We start from the raw sequence: 16,863 nt of genomic DNA on the forward strand, positions 1-16,863 counted from the left end.
CTGTCTTCTGGATATTTATTAAAGAAAAATGATTCTCTGTTCTGATGGCTCCAGACAACTATTTCCCTGGGGGCCAGAATGAGCCACATGACTCTTAGAATCTTCTAGCGTTGAAAGTAGAAGGAACTTAAGAGATCAGCTAGGCTAGTGGCTCAAAAACTGTAGAATGCACAAAATCATTTGGAGAACATGTCAGAACTGATTTCTGGGTCCTGCTCCTATGGTTTTGCTTCAGAAAGTCTGGGAGGGGGCCTCTCTTCTAACTGGTTAGAAATACAGCAACATATTTCTACCCAGTTCCAAGCGATGTTGATACTGTCGGTCCATAGACCACACTTTGAGAACCAGTGATCTAGTTTTTATTTCCTGCTGTATAGATGATGGAGACCTTCAGAAGCTGGGTGTGACCTACCCAAAGTAGCACTGCCAAGCTGGAGACCCAGGTTCTAACCATACTCTGATGCCAGGGTCCTCTGATTAGTAGACCACATCTGGGTCACAGATGTGGTGACATCTGGGTCTCCAAAACTTGTAAATGACCAGCACAGGCACAAAAAAATGTGTCTGACTAGTTGGCAATGCTAGTTTCACCTGAAATCATTGAGGATATGAAGAGAAAAGAATTTCTTAGTCTGCTTATCCCAAGCAGAGGATGAAAAGTTTTGTCGATTTTTTTCCCTTCCTCTCAATGACAAATTTCTGTGGCAGTTTTATTGTTGTGGCTAAAATGTTCCTTTGAAACAAATACATTATGTCATGCTTCTGAAAATGCAATGAGAAGATTCTTTTCATGGGGTCACTTTCATAGGGTTCTAATAATGACATGTTTTTCTATAAACCTTTAGCTAAGCTTTTTATTTTTTCAATTATTTTTAAGGAATATATTTTCCAGCATTTGGAAATATCTTTTCCCAGCCACCCTCTCTATAACTAAATAAGACCATAGATAACAGAGAGATCTACAAGACTTGGCTTTGACCAGCATTTCACCTGTCTTCTCCCATCGTAGACTGCCAGGGGTCTAGCTTCAGTCTACTGTTTGTTTCTAACTCCCCTCTTCCTGCCCTCAATGCCATTAGCCTCTCCTCAAGCCAGTCTTGGTTTTCATGCATTGGTCTTCATCTTTCTAGGATCTCTGATCCACATTCTAGATCTGTCATATAACCTCTTTTCTGACTTGGGACCTGCAAATTCACCTCCCTGAAATTTAGAACTTCCCTGGTGGCTCAGTGGTAAAGAATCCACCTGCAATGCAGGAGAGTCGGTTTCAATCCAAGTCAGAAAGATCCCCTGGAGAAGGAAACGGCAACTCCAGTATTCTTGCCTGGAGAATCCCCATGGACAGAAGACCCTGGCAGGCTACAGTCCATGGGGTCACAAAAGAGTCAGACATGACTTAGAGACTAAATAGCAACAGTAACAACTTGTGCTCAGCCTCTTTAGCTAAAATGAAAGTTTCTCCAGGCACAATAGTATCGACTCCCTTTGAACTCCCTAGCACATATTCAGTCTTGAATAAAAATAGCGATTAATTGGAATCTTAAAAAAGAGTTGTTATCATGAAAGATTTCAGAAGTTTTATGTAGTTTAGTAATATGATAAAGAAGAAAAAACACAGTATGTAGAGACACAGACTTGAGTTCAAACCCAGGATAAGTTATTTGACTGCTCTGAGCTTGTTTCCTTCTCTGTAAAATAGCTCTGTGTTCCTAATTCACAGGGTGTTAGGAAAAGTAGATACATCTTATATATACACCACCTGTCACGCAGGGGGCACATGGGAAATATTCCCCTGGAAACCACCACGGGTCAGTTCTAGGGCAAATGCTGCCTATCTGAAAATCCAAACACTCGAGGGGACGTGTTTCTCAAGTGAATTTCTCAACTCTCTGCATCTCTTGGCTGTTGATATCCTGAAGCTAAGTCAATTTCCTGTATGTGTCACTTCACTGGGCTACTTGGTGCTTTAGAGACGTATATACAGTCTGCTGTTGGAACTCACTGACAATAGACATAAGCACTGCAAATTCCCCTCTATGAGAACAAAATATAAAGATACTGAACACTATACTATAGCGATCATTTCAAAGTCGTAAAAAAATTATATTAGTGACAGTAGTACAACTACACTTAGTGACTACTAAGGAGAAAAAAAACTCAATTTTTAAGCTGGATGCAATATAAATATTTAAAAAATATAATCAGATGGTATTATGGAAAGTATTAAATTAAAATGTTAGCCTAAAATTTAAGTCCTTGTTTATTAAAAGAAAAAAAAAAAGCAATTTCAGGTAGCAACTCTAACTTTACTAACTGTGAACACATCCCAAACTGTTTTATTTAAGATTCTTGTCTTGTTACACCACTGGAAAACGGAATCTAAATCCATTTACCATAGGCAAAGAAAATGTGTACAGCCTAAAACTGTACTTACATGCATCTGTAATGTATTTTTGCTTTTAAAAAAAGGTATAAAGGTAAGAATTTGTGGAAAATGATGGAATGAAAAAGAATGCGTCTGCATTCCTAAGTTCCGTGAAGCATCTGGAACCACAAAAGCATTTTATGAAATAGCAGTCTTTCGTTTTGCATTCTTATCATACAAGAAGTCCATTCTGGTCATTTTTGCCCCTTCCTTTTATTCACACTATTTTTTTTTAACCTAAAATTTACACTAGGTGGAGCCCCACGTTCAAGATTTGGAATGATTTTAAAAAGGGAAAGAAAAACAATTGAAAGCAAAACCCAAAGGCACTTTTATTTTCTCACTTTTAGAGAATGTATCCTTAAAATCTATAGTATCATCAGAAAAGAGCTTTTCTTTCTAACAAGAAAAACCATGACTATGAATAGGATCATTAATGTTTATTATGGAAGAAGCACCAGGTACAAAGATATTATAGAGTCAAGAGCTGTAAGGATTTGAATTCAATGCAAATATTACATTTCCTTTGAGGAGGAGGCATTTACATTTCCTTTGAGGAGGAGGCATACGGGGATTGGGGAAGAAATCCTTTCTGGACACTTGTAAAACTATTTTGACAATGTTCATGTTCTCCTGCGTCTAAAGTGGGCACAGTCCTCAGATACACCATGACATTCCAATTAGAGCCACACTGTTGTGAAAAACAAGGCTCAAAAACATCAGAGTAAAAGACAAACATCATCAGGCTTCCCTGGTGGCTCAGACCGTGAAGAATCTGCCTACAATGCAGGAGACCTGGGTTTGATCCCTGGGTTGGAAAGATCCCCCGAAGAAGAGAATGGCAACCCACTCCAGCATTCTTACCTGGAGAATTCCACAGACAGAGGAGCCTGGTGGGCTTCAGTCCATGGGGTTGTAAAGAGTCAGACACGACTAAGCAACAAACAAGGAGGAGGACGGAAAACATCATCATGAGTAAAAGACAAAATATCCAAATTAACAGCACAGTGAACTATATTCAGTATCCTGGGATAAATTATCATGGAAAAGAATGTACGTATATGTGTAACTAAATCAGTGCTCTGTGCAGCAGAAATGAACACAGCATTGTAAATCAACTAGACTGCAGTAAAATAAATCAAAACCAAAGCAGAATACATTCAAATCTCTATGTTGTCCATGGTTAAGAAATACAGGAAGCCCTAACCAGACATTTAGGAATGTCTGAACTTCAGTTTAGGAGTGACTTCGGAACCAAAACACACACACACACACACACACACACACACACACACACACACACACTTGTTCAGTTATGGGTCTGTAGGACTTGCTGTTAAAAATAGGCTCTGTCTAGTCTTGAGCCTTTCAGTGGACTCAAGCTGGAGGAGATAAGACTTCAGAGATAACTGGCCAAACTTAGTCATCACTCACAGCTGCTGGATGAAAACACCATGATAGTCCCACAAATAGCTCCTGGGCATCGTTGCTGGTTCAGCTCCCCCTGCGCTATCTCAGGGCTGTCTTTCCAACACCACGTGCTCGAAATGCAAAGTTCGGAAGAGCAGCAGGAACCCTTGCCCAACTGCCCAGAGCCTGTGCTGACATAGCCTATGTGATTCTGTCAGTTTACTGGGCAGTAAGATGTTATGTAGTTTGTTTTTATTTTATTTTTTCCAGACCTATACACAGTCTTGGGCCAGGACAGACCTGGCTCTGCTGACAGCTGAATTATGTAGCACAGTAACCTTTGAACAAGTACAAATCATTGACCTCGCATAAATTCTTCCCTAGAAAATCCAAGAGTCAGGTTCAGGCTGGGTCAGGTAGGCATGGAGGCAGTTAGCACTACCCAAAGAATCCAGCATCAGCAGGACAGGGAATTTATACCCATTAAAGAGAACAGTTATAAAAAACAGATATCAAATATTATGCTTTTTGACGTTTGCTTCATATTGTCCGTAAGCAAGCCGATCCCTTCCTTTTCTAAATTCAAATTATTCTGCTACCATAAATGATTTACAGAAACAAAATTAATAGGAGTAAAGAAGAATAGAACTCAGGAGTGGATAATCTTCTTCGATGACAGTATTTGTGCTCAGTCTCTAGTCATGTCTGACTCTTGCAACCCCATGAACTATAGCTCTGTCCATGGAATTTTCCAGGCAAGAATACTGGAGCGAGTTGCTGTTTCCTACTCCAGGGGATCTTCCTGACCCAGGGATCAAACTGGCATCTTATGTGTCTCCTGCACTGGCCGCGGATTCTTTACCACTGGGCCACCTGGGAGGCCCAGGTGATTTTTTTAAAAGAAGAGAAATGATCTGAGTTTTGGGTTCTCAAGCTGTTTGTTGGCTAAAACAAAGACTAGATGAACTGGACAGACTACATGAAGGAGGCTTTTTCAATACCTTTAAAAGTGACAATTTTCATGTAAGAGTTCTCATTAAGCTTTTATTTTCATACCAAGTTTCCATGTTGATGCTGTTTGTCCTTCTGCTACAATGTACTGGAGTTTTCCAATTAGCTTTTCAGATGGGAGGGGGGTGAAATCCACCCTGTAGCACAGAAAAATAGACACTCACACACTTCCCCCCAACACTGTGCTTTCCCTGTTTCTCTTGCCCTCTTGTAGCCAGTACTGATACTATGATAATAGAGTCTTATGGAATAAAACTTATATTCAAATTATTCCCTAAAAGATAGGTGACCTGGGCATCTCGTATCTACTTCCTGCATGATGGATACCAGGAAAGTGATGCTAAATTCAACAGAAAGGATCAATACAGACTCGACAGGTTTACAGCCCTTCAGCTTTCCTCTCTTTATCTCGAGGGTAACATCTTTAGGAGAGTCAGCAGAGGAGACTGGGTAACTGATGTTTAAAAATTTTTTAAATATGGGACTTCAGGACTATCAGGGAAAAAAATGGTGGGTAGAGAAAGCTACACACTAAAATAGACTGTAGAATAACTTTGCCAAGCTAATAATCTCATTCTCTATATGCCAAGGAGAAAAGAACTTGATAGATCAACTGTTTTTCGTTTTGCTGACACTTGGTATTGGTCCCAAGAACAATTTCTAAGCAAAGTAATGTTTAACTGCTTCCTTATCACCAACACTGCCTCATAAGCATAACTGAGAACTCTGCTATTGTAATTCAGTTTACTTAATTTTTTTTCCTTTTTACTAAACCTTTGAGAGAGAATCACATGTCTTCATCAGCACTGTCATCATTTAGCAATTAAAGATAAGGTAGAGAAAGAAAGGAACTACAATATACATAGAAGTCATTAAAAGGAAGGGACAGTCCTCTATAAAAGGTGAAAAGGCACTGTCTTTTATTTTTTATTATTATTATTTTTTGATAATATTTAACATTATTATTTTTTGATTCACACAGCATGTGGAATCTTAGTTTCCCAACCAGGGATCGAACTCACGCTCCCTGCAGTGGAAGCACTAGTCCTAACCACTGGTCCACCAGGAAAGTCCCCAAAGGCATTTTCTTTTAAACACAGTGGAAATGAGCTGAGGCACACCTCCACCCTGCAGGTGACTCAGAGTCACTCAGAGTCACCAGTGGGGACAAGTGCCCAGCGAACCTCAGAGGTGACTAGAAGCGAGCATCACCAAGCAAGACCCATAAGCCTCTGTAGGCTCAGCCCTGGAACTGATACATAGCCCACGTGTGGGGCTTTTTTTTCCTACAGAAACCACAGCTAAAAGGCACAAGCATCATTTCATTTTTAGAGGTTGGGAATGGAATAGAGAAGAAAGAGTTATGATTTGGTTTTCATTGGCCACTGTAGGTTTTGATTGGTTGCAGAGTCTATAAAAGTCAAATGAGATATTTTTTCAGGGAGAAAAGCTACCATTTCCTGGAAGAGTCAGACTCAAGGCTCTGGAGGTTCAAAGCTCAGCTCATGTGACATCTCGCTCCAGGGTTTCATTCTGCTCTGCTTTGTGATCCATTGTCTAGATGACCTTATCTACCAGTGGGTTGAAATCTCCTGGATGTTTGATTGTTTTTTTCTTTAAACAATTTTTTGGGTCCCTCACCAGCTACTATAGTGCTGTGTATCTTTCAGGGAGTCAATAAATGTTTGTGGAATGAACAGCGGAAGTTTCAATATTTGGAACAGTTACAAACAATGCATTTGCTGCTTTCAGGGCTGGAAGGCTTAGAGCTTAAAGGGTCTTTAAAAAATCATATCTCCTTATGCAGAGAGAAATCCATTTTTATTAAAACCATTTCTATGAATAGAGCAGATAGAAATCACCCACGTGTTTCATTTCCTCCTCTCAGCCCCAATTTCCCAAATTCACAGGCATTTTGCCCTTCTTCAGTCAATGTCACAAAAGAGTTCTGTGCCTATACAGTGGACACCATGATAAACCTACAGTGGGCTCTATGAGGGGTTTCCCAGGTAGCACTGGTGGTAAAAAAACCTGCTTGCCAATGTAGGAGATGAAAGAGACCCAGGTTTGATCCCTGGGTCGGGGAAATCCGCTGGAGGAGGGGATGGCAACCCGCTCCAACATTCCTGCCCAGAGAATCCCCTGGACAGAGGAGCCGGGCGGGTTACAGTCTATAGGTCACAAAGAGCTGGACACGACTAAAGTGACCGAGCATGCATGCATGCGGACACTATGATATCCTTCCAGGAGCAAAGGATTTATAATCGTTCAGCTTCCAGAAGTGCTGTCAGAAAGCAGCTCTCAGCTGTCAGCCCTTCATGGAGTTGCCTCCACTGAAGACAGCTGCCTTGCCTAGCTCATACATCCTTCCAGTGGGGCAGGTAAGGATGCTCTGGCCATCTTGCTCTAATTGGAAACAACCTGGAGGTCATCCCAGCTCTAAGGGTCCCCATAGGGTGAGCGGAGACCTTTGTGGGGATCCCAACTTCTCCCTCTGTTCTGTCCTGCCTTCCTCCTTGGCGCTGGTTTCAGGGATATCCTGCTAATAAACACCTTGGTCATCAATGTCCATTTCACAATCTATCGTCAAGAAATAACCCATGACATCCCTCCCTGTAGACTTTAGGTTTAAGCATAAGAAATTGTTCAAGAGGAAGTCTCAGTTCTTTCTGGTTTTATAAAACAACAGGGGCATATATAGGTAAATCCATCACTCCTTATGGCATGCAAAGATCCAGGGAGACACAGGCAGGTGCTGAAAGAGTCTGATGGATTCTCATACCCAGGAGGATGGGAGAAGAGGATGCTTATTAGGACAGAATTCTTTTGGGAGCTGTGTGTAAAAGGCAAGCAGGAATTACTAGATAAGGACAAGGGAAGGAGTTGAAAGCAAGAGAGAGAAAATGAGAAAAATCACGGATACATGCAAGTCCCTGGGATGCTCAAGGCAGGACACACATGGGGCACAGCAGGAGTAACAAATGACACAAGCCTGGAGCCAAAAGCCACCTGGCTGATGCATCTGGTAGGTGGTAACAGGATCGGGGAACACTTACGGGTTATGGTAAAGAGCTTTGTTCTTGACCTTCTTTTAGATGGAGACATAAGACAGATGACTTTCATGCAATCTACACTTCCAGATTTTTCCAACTCCTCACCTCCACCAAAATTACTTGGGAATATAAAGCAAAAAGCAGCACAGACATTTCAGGAGTACGAGGGTGGTATGGACAACACTTTACATAAACATGTAATTTCTGACATTATCTATTACGCACAGAATTAGACATTTTATAAGAAAAATCTCCAGCACATAAGATTTTTCAAAACATTTTATTTTGAAAAAAGAACTTTGTCTTTTTTTTAAACTTCCATTTCATGGGTAATGTTAGAAAAGTAAATAAACATGGACTCTTGAAGAGCAACTATATTATTTATTGTTACCGAAACAAACGAAATGTACAAATCTTAACTTTTTGTTTATATAACTTGTCCTCTTGAAAGTTTTACTTCTTATCATCACTTTGATGTTTATGTGGTCATCAGAAATTATTTTCATTTGGGTCAGAACGTTTATAACATCATTACATACAACACAATGTTGGAGTTCTCGCCAACTATCCTTGCCTTTCATCTTGTGTGTGTGTGTGTGTGTTAGCCGCTCAGTTGCGCCCGACTCTTTGTGACCCCATGGACTGCAGCCCACCAGGCTCCTGTCCATGGGATTTTCCAGGCAAGGATACTGGAATGGGTTGCCATTTCCTTCTCCAGGGGGTCTTCCCGACCCAGGGATCAAACACAGGTTTCTTACACTGCAGGCAGATTCTTTACCATCTGAGCTATGAGGGATAGTTGCCTTTCTTCTTACCTAGAAATTATCCATGAGTAAAATTACACAAACCCAGTCAATAACTACAAAGTTACAACTCACAAGTGCTACAGAAATTCTTGATAAACAGAATTATTAGCTATACACCAGCAACCACTAGGTGATGAGACAAATAAGGAGGGCTGATGATTTTATACACAATCCCCAGTACATAGCCAGATAAGGCATCTGATGGATAGATAGGCTGCCCTGCTGGCCCATGATAAAGAATCTGCCTGCCAGTGTGGGAGATGCAGGTTTGATCCCTGGGTTAGGAAGGTATGCTGGAGGAGGAAAGGGCACCCACTCCAGTATCTTGCCTAGGAAATGCCATGAACAGAGGAGCCTGGTGGGCTACAGTCTTGGGGGTCACAGAGAGTCAGACACAACTGAGCAACTGAGCGCACAGCAGAGTATTAATAGATCTTTATTTTACACATAGATAAAATAGTACAGAATAAAAGTGATTATAGACAATAATGCCATAGAGATAAACTTGAATCCAGTCTATTTTACTTTAGAAATAAATACTTCTTAAGCTGTAATACTTAGACTTATTATTAGCAGCCCCTTACCTGTGACACCCACCCAAACGATTAATGCTCACCAGGGTACTGCAAAACTATGGTGGAGAAGGAGGACCAGAAGCAAGATGGAACCACTGGGGTGTTTATAGCAAGAGGCAGGCATGGGCAGATTTATAGCTTGGATGTGTCTCTGGAGTCAGATGAAGGATGGCGTAAAGATGAAAAGAAGGATTTGGCAAGCCATTGCAAAACTCAGGTAAGATATGATGAGAATCTGCACACCTTGGGAAACTGGAAATCCCAGTGTTCTGGTCCAAGATGTCTATGGCTTGGCTCCATCAACTCCTATCCTTCTCAATGGAGACCCTTGGGAGATTCAAGCAGGGAGAGCTAGCAGATCAAGATAACTTTCTGCTTTTCATGTCTCTCTGATTTTGAGAAGGGCCTTATTACCCTGACTAATAAAGCAGAAAATTAGCTATTAGAGAAGTATTCATGATTAGATTTAGAAGCTCAATAACCCTCAAAATCAAGAGTTGAAAATCTAAATGGAATTTGTAGGTACAAGGCTTTATATGAATTGGGAAAAAAAATTTAGTTTCTGTTTGACTTTTTTTTTTCTGCAAAACCACTATTAGTTCTACCAAAATATTATACTATTGAGGAGAGCAACTTCTCTAGAAACAGAAATCTCTTTCATAGGGCAAATCACCCTACTGACTGACACATTTTTTTTTCTATAACCCTTTCTAATCCCCCTTCTCCCTGCACAATGAAAGAGCTTTATATAACTACCAGATGAAAGACAAGTTTAGTTGTATGTGACAAAATATTGTCTGAGATGCACCAAAATTCTGTTTTTGAAGGTACAGAAGAGCCAAAAAGTATATAAAAACGGTTAAAAGGAAATATGTCTAAACAAAAACAGTTTATGACTGGGACCCTGGTGGCTTTTAGCAGGTAAGTTGTACCTCAGTTTACTCATCCATAAAATCGGATGATAGGTAAGTTCCTATCATGAGGTTATGAAGATTAAATGAGATGCATGTGCAGTCCATCACCCAGCACCTGGGAGAGAGGAAGTGATGAAGGTGATGCCGAAAATGAGGGTGCTGATGATACCTGATCACGCACATGCCAGAAAACAAACCACGTCAGGGTGACAAGCCCATTAGCTTTTTTTTTTTTTTTTTAAAGAAAGTGATCCCAGATCGGCCAAACCAGTAACTCTTTAGGCTGCAGACCCAGCCTGTCCCCTCTCTGTAAATGGAACAAAAACAAATTTAAAAAGCCCAAATGACACACACATCAAAAGATTCCTAAATAGAGTAGAAGGGAACCTTAGAAAGGGAAAGAAAAGGAGAAACTGGTGAGGACGCACACGCTCTGGAATGGAGTCGAATGTGAAAAAACAGGCAAACAGTCTGGCTTGTACTTTGCTGCTTGTACTCTGCTAGGAGCAGAGATTTCAGAAGATTCCCTGAACATTTCACAAACACAGTGCTATCTTCTGAACTTTCTGAGTCCAAGAACAAAGAAAAATTCACAATATTTGGCACATGACTAACTTAGAAGAAGTAGGTTCTAGTTACTGATTATTATTGGAAGAGAAAGTGAGATTTTAAAGATGGTTGTCCAGCAGGTTATTGTTTACAATAGGGGTCCCTAACCTTTGGGATCTGATGTCTGATGCTATGAGGTGGAGGTGATGTAATAATAATAGAAATAAACTACACAATAAATGCAGTTCGCTTGAATCATCCCCAAACCATCCCCCGCTCCTGGTCTGTGGGAAAATTGTCTTCCATAAAACCAATCCCTGGGTGCCAGGTTGAGGACAGCTCGTTTACGAGAAGGATGATGGAAAGACCCACAGACATACGCAGAGGAAAACACACAGTGTGAATCCCAAAAGGGGACTTTAGATGTGGAACTGAAAAATCATAAGCATAACCCAAAAGGCAAAACTGCTGATTAGTTGCATCAACTGCTGGTAATTGCATCATATCAACAACTCATAGCTCAACAGAGTAAACTCAAATGATACGTAGTCCTAAGGATATTTACGGGCAACCAAATCATCTAAGATTAAGATTCCCAAATTACTTACACCAGAATAGAAAATCTTACAAACATCCATGCCAAATTTCATACTAACATTCAATACAGTTTAGAGATTCCAGAAATAACAGATGGCATTATGTATTTGTAACAGTAACATGCATTTGCTCCCAGCAAGTGAAATCCTGCCATCTCAACTGGCTAAGACGACAGTTTGAAATTTATTTGGAATTTCTGTAGCGGGAGACCTGGGATGAAAGTGGAATGGATAACCAAGACAATGATTTTCCTACAGAAGAATACCCCAAAGGATTTCTTTTTTGCCACGAACCAGCCATGCTAAGGACATTTTTTTAAAAAATGATAGAAGTTCTAATGAGGTGAATGATCCTAGAGCCTATTATATAGAGTGAAGTAAGTCAGAAAGAGAAAGACAAATATCATATATTAATGCATATATATGGAATCTACAAAGATGGTACTGATAAACCTATTTGCAGGGCAGCTATGGAGATGCAGACATAGAGAACAGATTGTGGACACAGTGAGGGAAGGAGAGGGTGGGATGAAGTGAGAGAGTAGCACTGAAACATACACATAACAACATGTAAAATAGATAGCCAGTGGGAATTAGCTGTACGACATAGGGAGCTCAAATCCAGTGCTCTGTGACAAGCTAGAGGGGTAGGATGGGGTGGGAGGTGGGAGGGAGGTTCAAGAGGGAGGGGACACATATATATCTATGGCTGATTCATGTTAATGTATGGCAGAAACCAACATAATATTATAAAGCAATTATCCTCCAATTAAAAACAAAGAAATTGAAAATGGATAGACCCTACTGAACCAGCCACTCCTACAGTATCATGCTAATCAAAACCCTTTTTGGGGGGAGGGAATCTTCTTTCCCACATGCTTGATAACTAGAAAGAAATGTAACTAAAACTCTACTTTTTGTATTCAAAACCTGCCTGTCATCTAGTCTCCATTCTACAACAAGAAATCCACCAGCAGACATCAACCCTTTCTCCTCTCCCTGGTTCCACAGGTGGAATAGCTGGGTGCCCAGTACATCCTCACTGCCCAGCTCTGGAAGAACAAAGTTTGATATTTTGAATCTTGCTACCTTGAGGACCAATTAAAGTGGGACCAATTAAAGTGGGAAAATTTCATGTCAAATTCACGACTCATTGAATATAAATACATCCACAGTGTACCATTTCCAATGCCTTTATATTAGAAACAATGCCAGCATCACAAAAACCAACACACATATCTGCCACAAATGGTAATTGTCAATATCCGTGGTATATAACTTATAGAAACAACCAAACAAGAGCCTTAGAAAATTCCATTTCAAACTGTTTGGGGTATTTTCAAATTAGTTTGTTATAAAGAACTATTCTTCAAAATTGTACAAACCCCCTCCTTCCAGAAATAAAGAAAACCAAGAGCAAAACACGAAGGCGCACAGGGTGCACACATGTGGGCACCAGGATGCTCGAGATATTTTCCCAACAAACAACTTCATCTCGCAATTTTCTTCTCCAAACACAGAGAGAAGTCAACAGCTTAGACATTAGTTTCATGACTCACCCACATCGTCCGTGTCGCACACCCAGAGATAACAGTTTTCCAGATGATGGGCAGGTCCCGTGCCATGTTCCGAGGGGCAGCAAGACAGGGAGGTGAGCAAAAAAGGAGAAGAAAACATAGATTAGAAGTAATTCAACACCTAGTGGTAACTCATCCCCATTCTGAGCATGATAATAAGAGTTCTCTCCTTTCTAGAAACTGCCCCATTGCCAAGACACAGAGGGTTAAGGAGAAAGTTGCTATAGGAAAACAAGGTAGAGAACCAACATATGGATACCAAGGGGGAAAGGAGGGGATGGGATGAATTGGGAGATTGGGATTGACATATATACACTACTATGTATAAACTTAACTGAGAACCTGCTATATAGACAGAGAACTCTACTCAATGCTCTCTGGTGACCCAAATGGGAAGGAAATCCGAAAAAGAGGGGATATACATATATATATATATATATAATTTATAAAGCAGAAACTAATACAGTGCTGTAAAACAACTATTCTCCAACAGGAATTTAAAAAAAAAGACAACGAAGATAATTCATGAGAGACCCAAAGGGATCTATTATTAACACGTTCAACGAGCAGATAAGAGAACACAAATAAGTTGCAAATAAGAGAAAACGCATGCAAGCCACATTTGAACATATAATAGATGTTTCCAGAAAGAGACTATGAAAGAGTTGTATGAATGCATAGGGACATAAAAATAATTAAAGCAATATGGACTAGAATGGGGGAAAGGGGGAGGAGTTTGAGACTGTGGTCAAGTGAGTGTGTTAGTCATTCAGTTTTGTCTGATTCTCTGTGACCCCATGGACTGCAGCTTGCCAGGTTCCTCTGCCCGTGGGATTTTCCAGGCAAGAATACTGGAGTGGGATGAAGATCCCCTTCTCCAGGGGGTCTTCCCAACCCAGGGATTGAACCCAGGTCTCCTGCATTGCAGGCATTGTGGCCAAGTATAGACAGGCTATTTCAAAATCAAAATCAGAAAACTCAGTAAAATTATTTACATACTCCCACAAGCATTTGACTAATAATTCCAATTATCCCTTTTCTAAGAATATAAATTATAGCGCATTTTAAAATATGCTCCTGGACAAGGGAAAGACTACTCACTCCAGTATTCTGGCCTGAAGAATCGCAAAGAGTCGGACGTGACTGAGGGACTTTCACTTTCATTTAGAATGTGCTACAGGTCACAGCCGTAGAACAGAATTTGAATTTGTCAATGAAAAGACCACAGGAATAAATTTTATTATTATTATCTTTTTGTAGGGGCCAGAAAAAAATTTTATGGCTACAAAATTTCTAGTCTATGTTGTTTTTCAATCCTATCAGCCATAATAGTTGCTCCATTAGAGAAGAAATTTCACAAGGTAAAGTCACATGAAATGTAACGTCCAGCCAATGGAACTCCCCAAACAGGCTTCATTTAAAACAGAGCATCTGTCACAGGCTTGCCACATGGAAGTCATCTTGAAAGACCAGGCCATGCCAAGGTCATGCTAGAGGAAGTCTGTGACCCTTGGGTCTACCAGGGCCTCCTGGGCCTCTGCCTTACAGATGTAAACTACCAACTGTGCTTAGTCGCTCAGTCAAGTCCAGCTCTTTGCCACCCCATGGACTGTAGGATTTCCCAGGCAAGAATACTAGAGCAGGTTGTCATTTCCTATTCCAGAGGACCTTCTGGACTCAGGGATCAAACCCACTTCTCTTGCATCTGAATTAGCAAGCAGATTCTTTACCTCACCACCTGGGAAGCTCACTACTTTAAAAGCTATTATCAACTCAGAAGAACTGAAAGCAATGTCTCGAAGAAGTATTTGCACATCCATGTTCAGAGCAGGCTTGTATACAATAGTCAAAATGTGGAAGCAACCCAAATGTCCATCAGTGCATAAATAGATAAACAAAATGTGGTCCATACATAGAAGGGAATACTATTCAGCCTTAAAAAGGAATGAAATTCTGACACATGTTCCAGCATGAATGAACCTTGAGGACATTACACTAAATGAAACAAGCCAGACGAAAAAGGACAACAGATACTGTGTGATTCCACTTCTATGAGGTCCTTAGAGTAGTCAGATTCCTGGAGATGGAAAGTGATAGAATGGTGGTTGCCAGGGATTGGGTAGAGGGAGAAACAGGAAGTTGAAGTTCAATGGGAAGATGAAAAGTGTCCTCAGGGTCAGCTCCACAGCAATGCAAAAGGAAGTAACACTCCTGAACTTAAAGATAATTGAGATACTAAATTTTATGTTATGTGCATATCATTGTTGTTGTTCAGTCACTAAGCTGTGTCTGACTTTTTGTGACCCTATGGACTGCAGCACGCCAGACTCCTCTGTCCTTCACTATCTCCCAGAGTTTGCTCAAATTCATATCCACTGAGTCAGTGATGCTATCTAACCATCTCATCCTCTGCCGCCCCTTTCTCCTTTTGCCTTCCATCTTTCCTAGCATCAGGGTCTTTTCCAGTGAGTTAGCACATTACCACACTTAAAAACAAAACAGCTATTGTCAGAGTGATTACTGGAACTATTTGGTCACCCCTTGTAGACCCAATCTTCAGAAGAAAGAATAAGAGTCTAAGTCACGCTCAGCATAAATTGTTAAAAATATTGCAATTTATGAAACAAAAGCAGCCTTAGCACATACTCAAGAAACCTGGTCTTCCTCTCAGCAAGTCTGGGACAAGAGCAGTTACTTAAAGGGCACTGGATGAAATGTGACAGACATGCCTGCTGAGACCAGAGAGGAGCCAGCTGTCAGCACTCAGTCCACAGCCCTCCTGATCCATCCAAGTCCGCGGAACCTCGCAAAGTGCCCCTGCGAGGTCTTCCTAATGTCCTCTGGATATTTAAAAAGTTTAAGAACTTGACTTGCGGGTGCTGTTTGGTTTAATCTGCTCTCCTAGTTCTAATAGTGAATGGTGTTTTCTTCTCAGGGAGAACACACAGACTTCCTTGGTAATGGCCAAAGGACACAGCTGACCTCACAGTGAGGGGAGATGGCTCAGAGTAGGGGGAGGACTTGGGGAATCTGAAGTGTGAATTCAGGGGTCCTTTAAAGGAACTGGGGGAATCTTGAGCAAGTCATTAAACATCTCTGTTTCCTTGAGTGGAAAAGGAGAATAATGTCCTGGTTTTCTCATCGAGTTATGGTGCAGACGAAATGAAATGATGTTTGGAAAAGATCTTTGGGAAATAAGCAGGAAAAATTCAGAGTGGGCTTTGGAATGTTCTTGAGTATTTATTGTCTGCTTCTCAGCAGGAATGCTCAGTTCCTTCCTTGGATAAGAAATGTAAAAATAGAACATGCTGTAGCCTCAACTTCAACTTCCAGTTGTATTTCTCATTATCCATCCCTACAGGCTTATTCCCAAGCCCCTGAAGGCCCATGAGTCTATTCCTAAAGTGGGGTCCAGGACTCTGGGAGGTCCCTATGCCTCTTCCAGGAGGCCCATGAGATCAAAATAATTTTCCTAGTCATGTTTTTGTTGTTAGTCGCTGAGTCATGTCCAACATTTTTGTGACCCCATGGACTGACTCGCCAAGCTTCCCTGTTCATAGCATTTCCCAGGCAAGAATACTGGAGTGGGTTGCCATTTTCTTCTCCAGGTGATCTTCCTGACCGAGCGATTGAACCCCCGTCTCCTGCTTGGCAAGCGGATTTTTTTTTTTTACCAGAGTCACCAGGGAATCCCTTTCCTTAGTCATACTAAAGAGTAATTTTCCTTTTGCATACAGTGGAATTTTCTAGAAGCTACATGGTCTATGAAGTCTCACCTTCAGTTTCTAAGTGGGAAGCAGGAACCTACATAAGAATTTACTCTCTTAAGCTGGACATTAAATAGAATTGTAGTGACACTCTTTACCCTAAATTATTCTCATTTTGGAAATATAGGCAACTTTCATAAAAATATTCACGTTCATTAACCTCCAGTTAAACCTAAATTT

At 40.8% G+C, this 16,863-nt stretch overlaps 1 long non-coding RNA gene across 1 annotated transcript; it reads left to right on the forward strand.

Moving 5' to 3' along the window:
* The first annotated feature begins 3,969 nt into the window (after positions 1–3,969).
* LOC145534706 (uncharacterized) lies at positions 3,970–12,481 on the forward strand. The gene is made up of 4 exons (XR_014074895.1): positions 3,970–5,296; positions 9,325–9,497; positions 10,108–10,201; positions 12,285–12,481. It is a non-coding gene; the product is annotated as an uncharacterized LOC145534706 (long non-coding RNA).
* Positions 12,482–16,863: the final 4,382 nt, after the last annotated feature.

The sequence above is a fragment of the Giraffa tippelskirchi genome, chromosome 14 (assembly GCF_054371585.1).
Source record: "Giraffa tippelskirchi isolate mGirTip1 chromosome 14, T2T-mGirTip1v1.2.pri, whole genome shotgun sequence".
NCBI classification, from domain to species: Eukaryota; Metazoa; Chordata; class Mammalia; order Artiodactyla; family Giraffidae; genus Giraffa; species Giraffa tippelskirchi.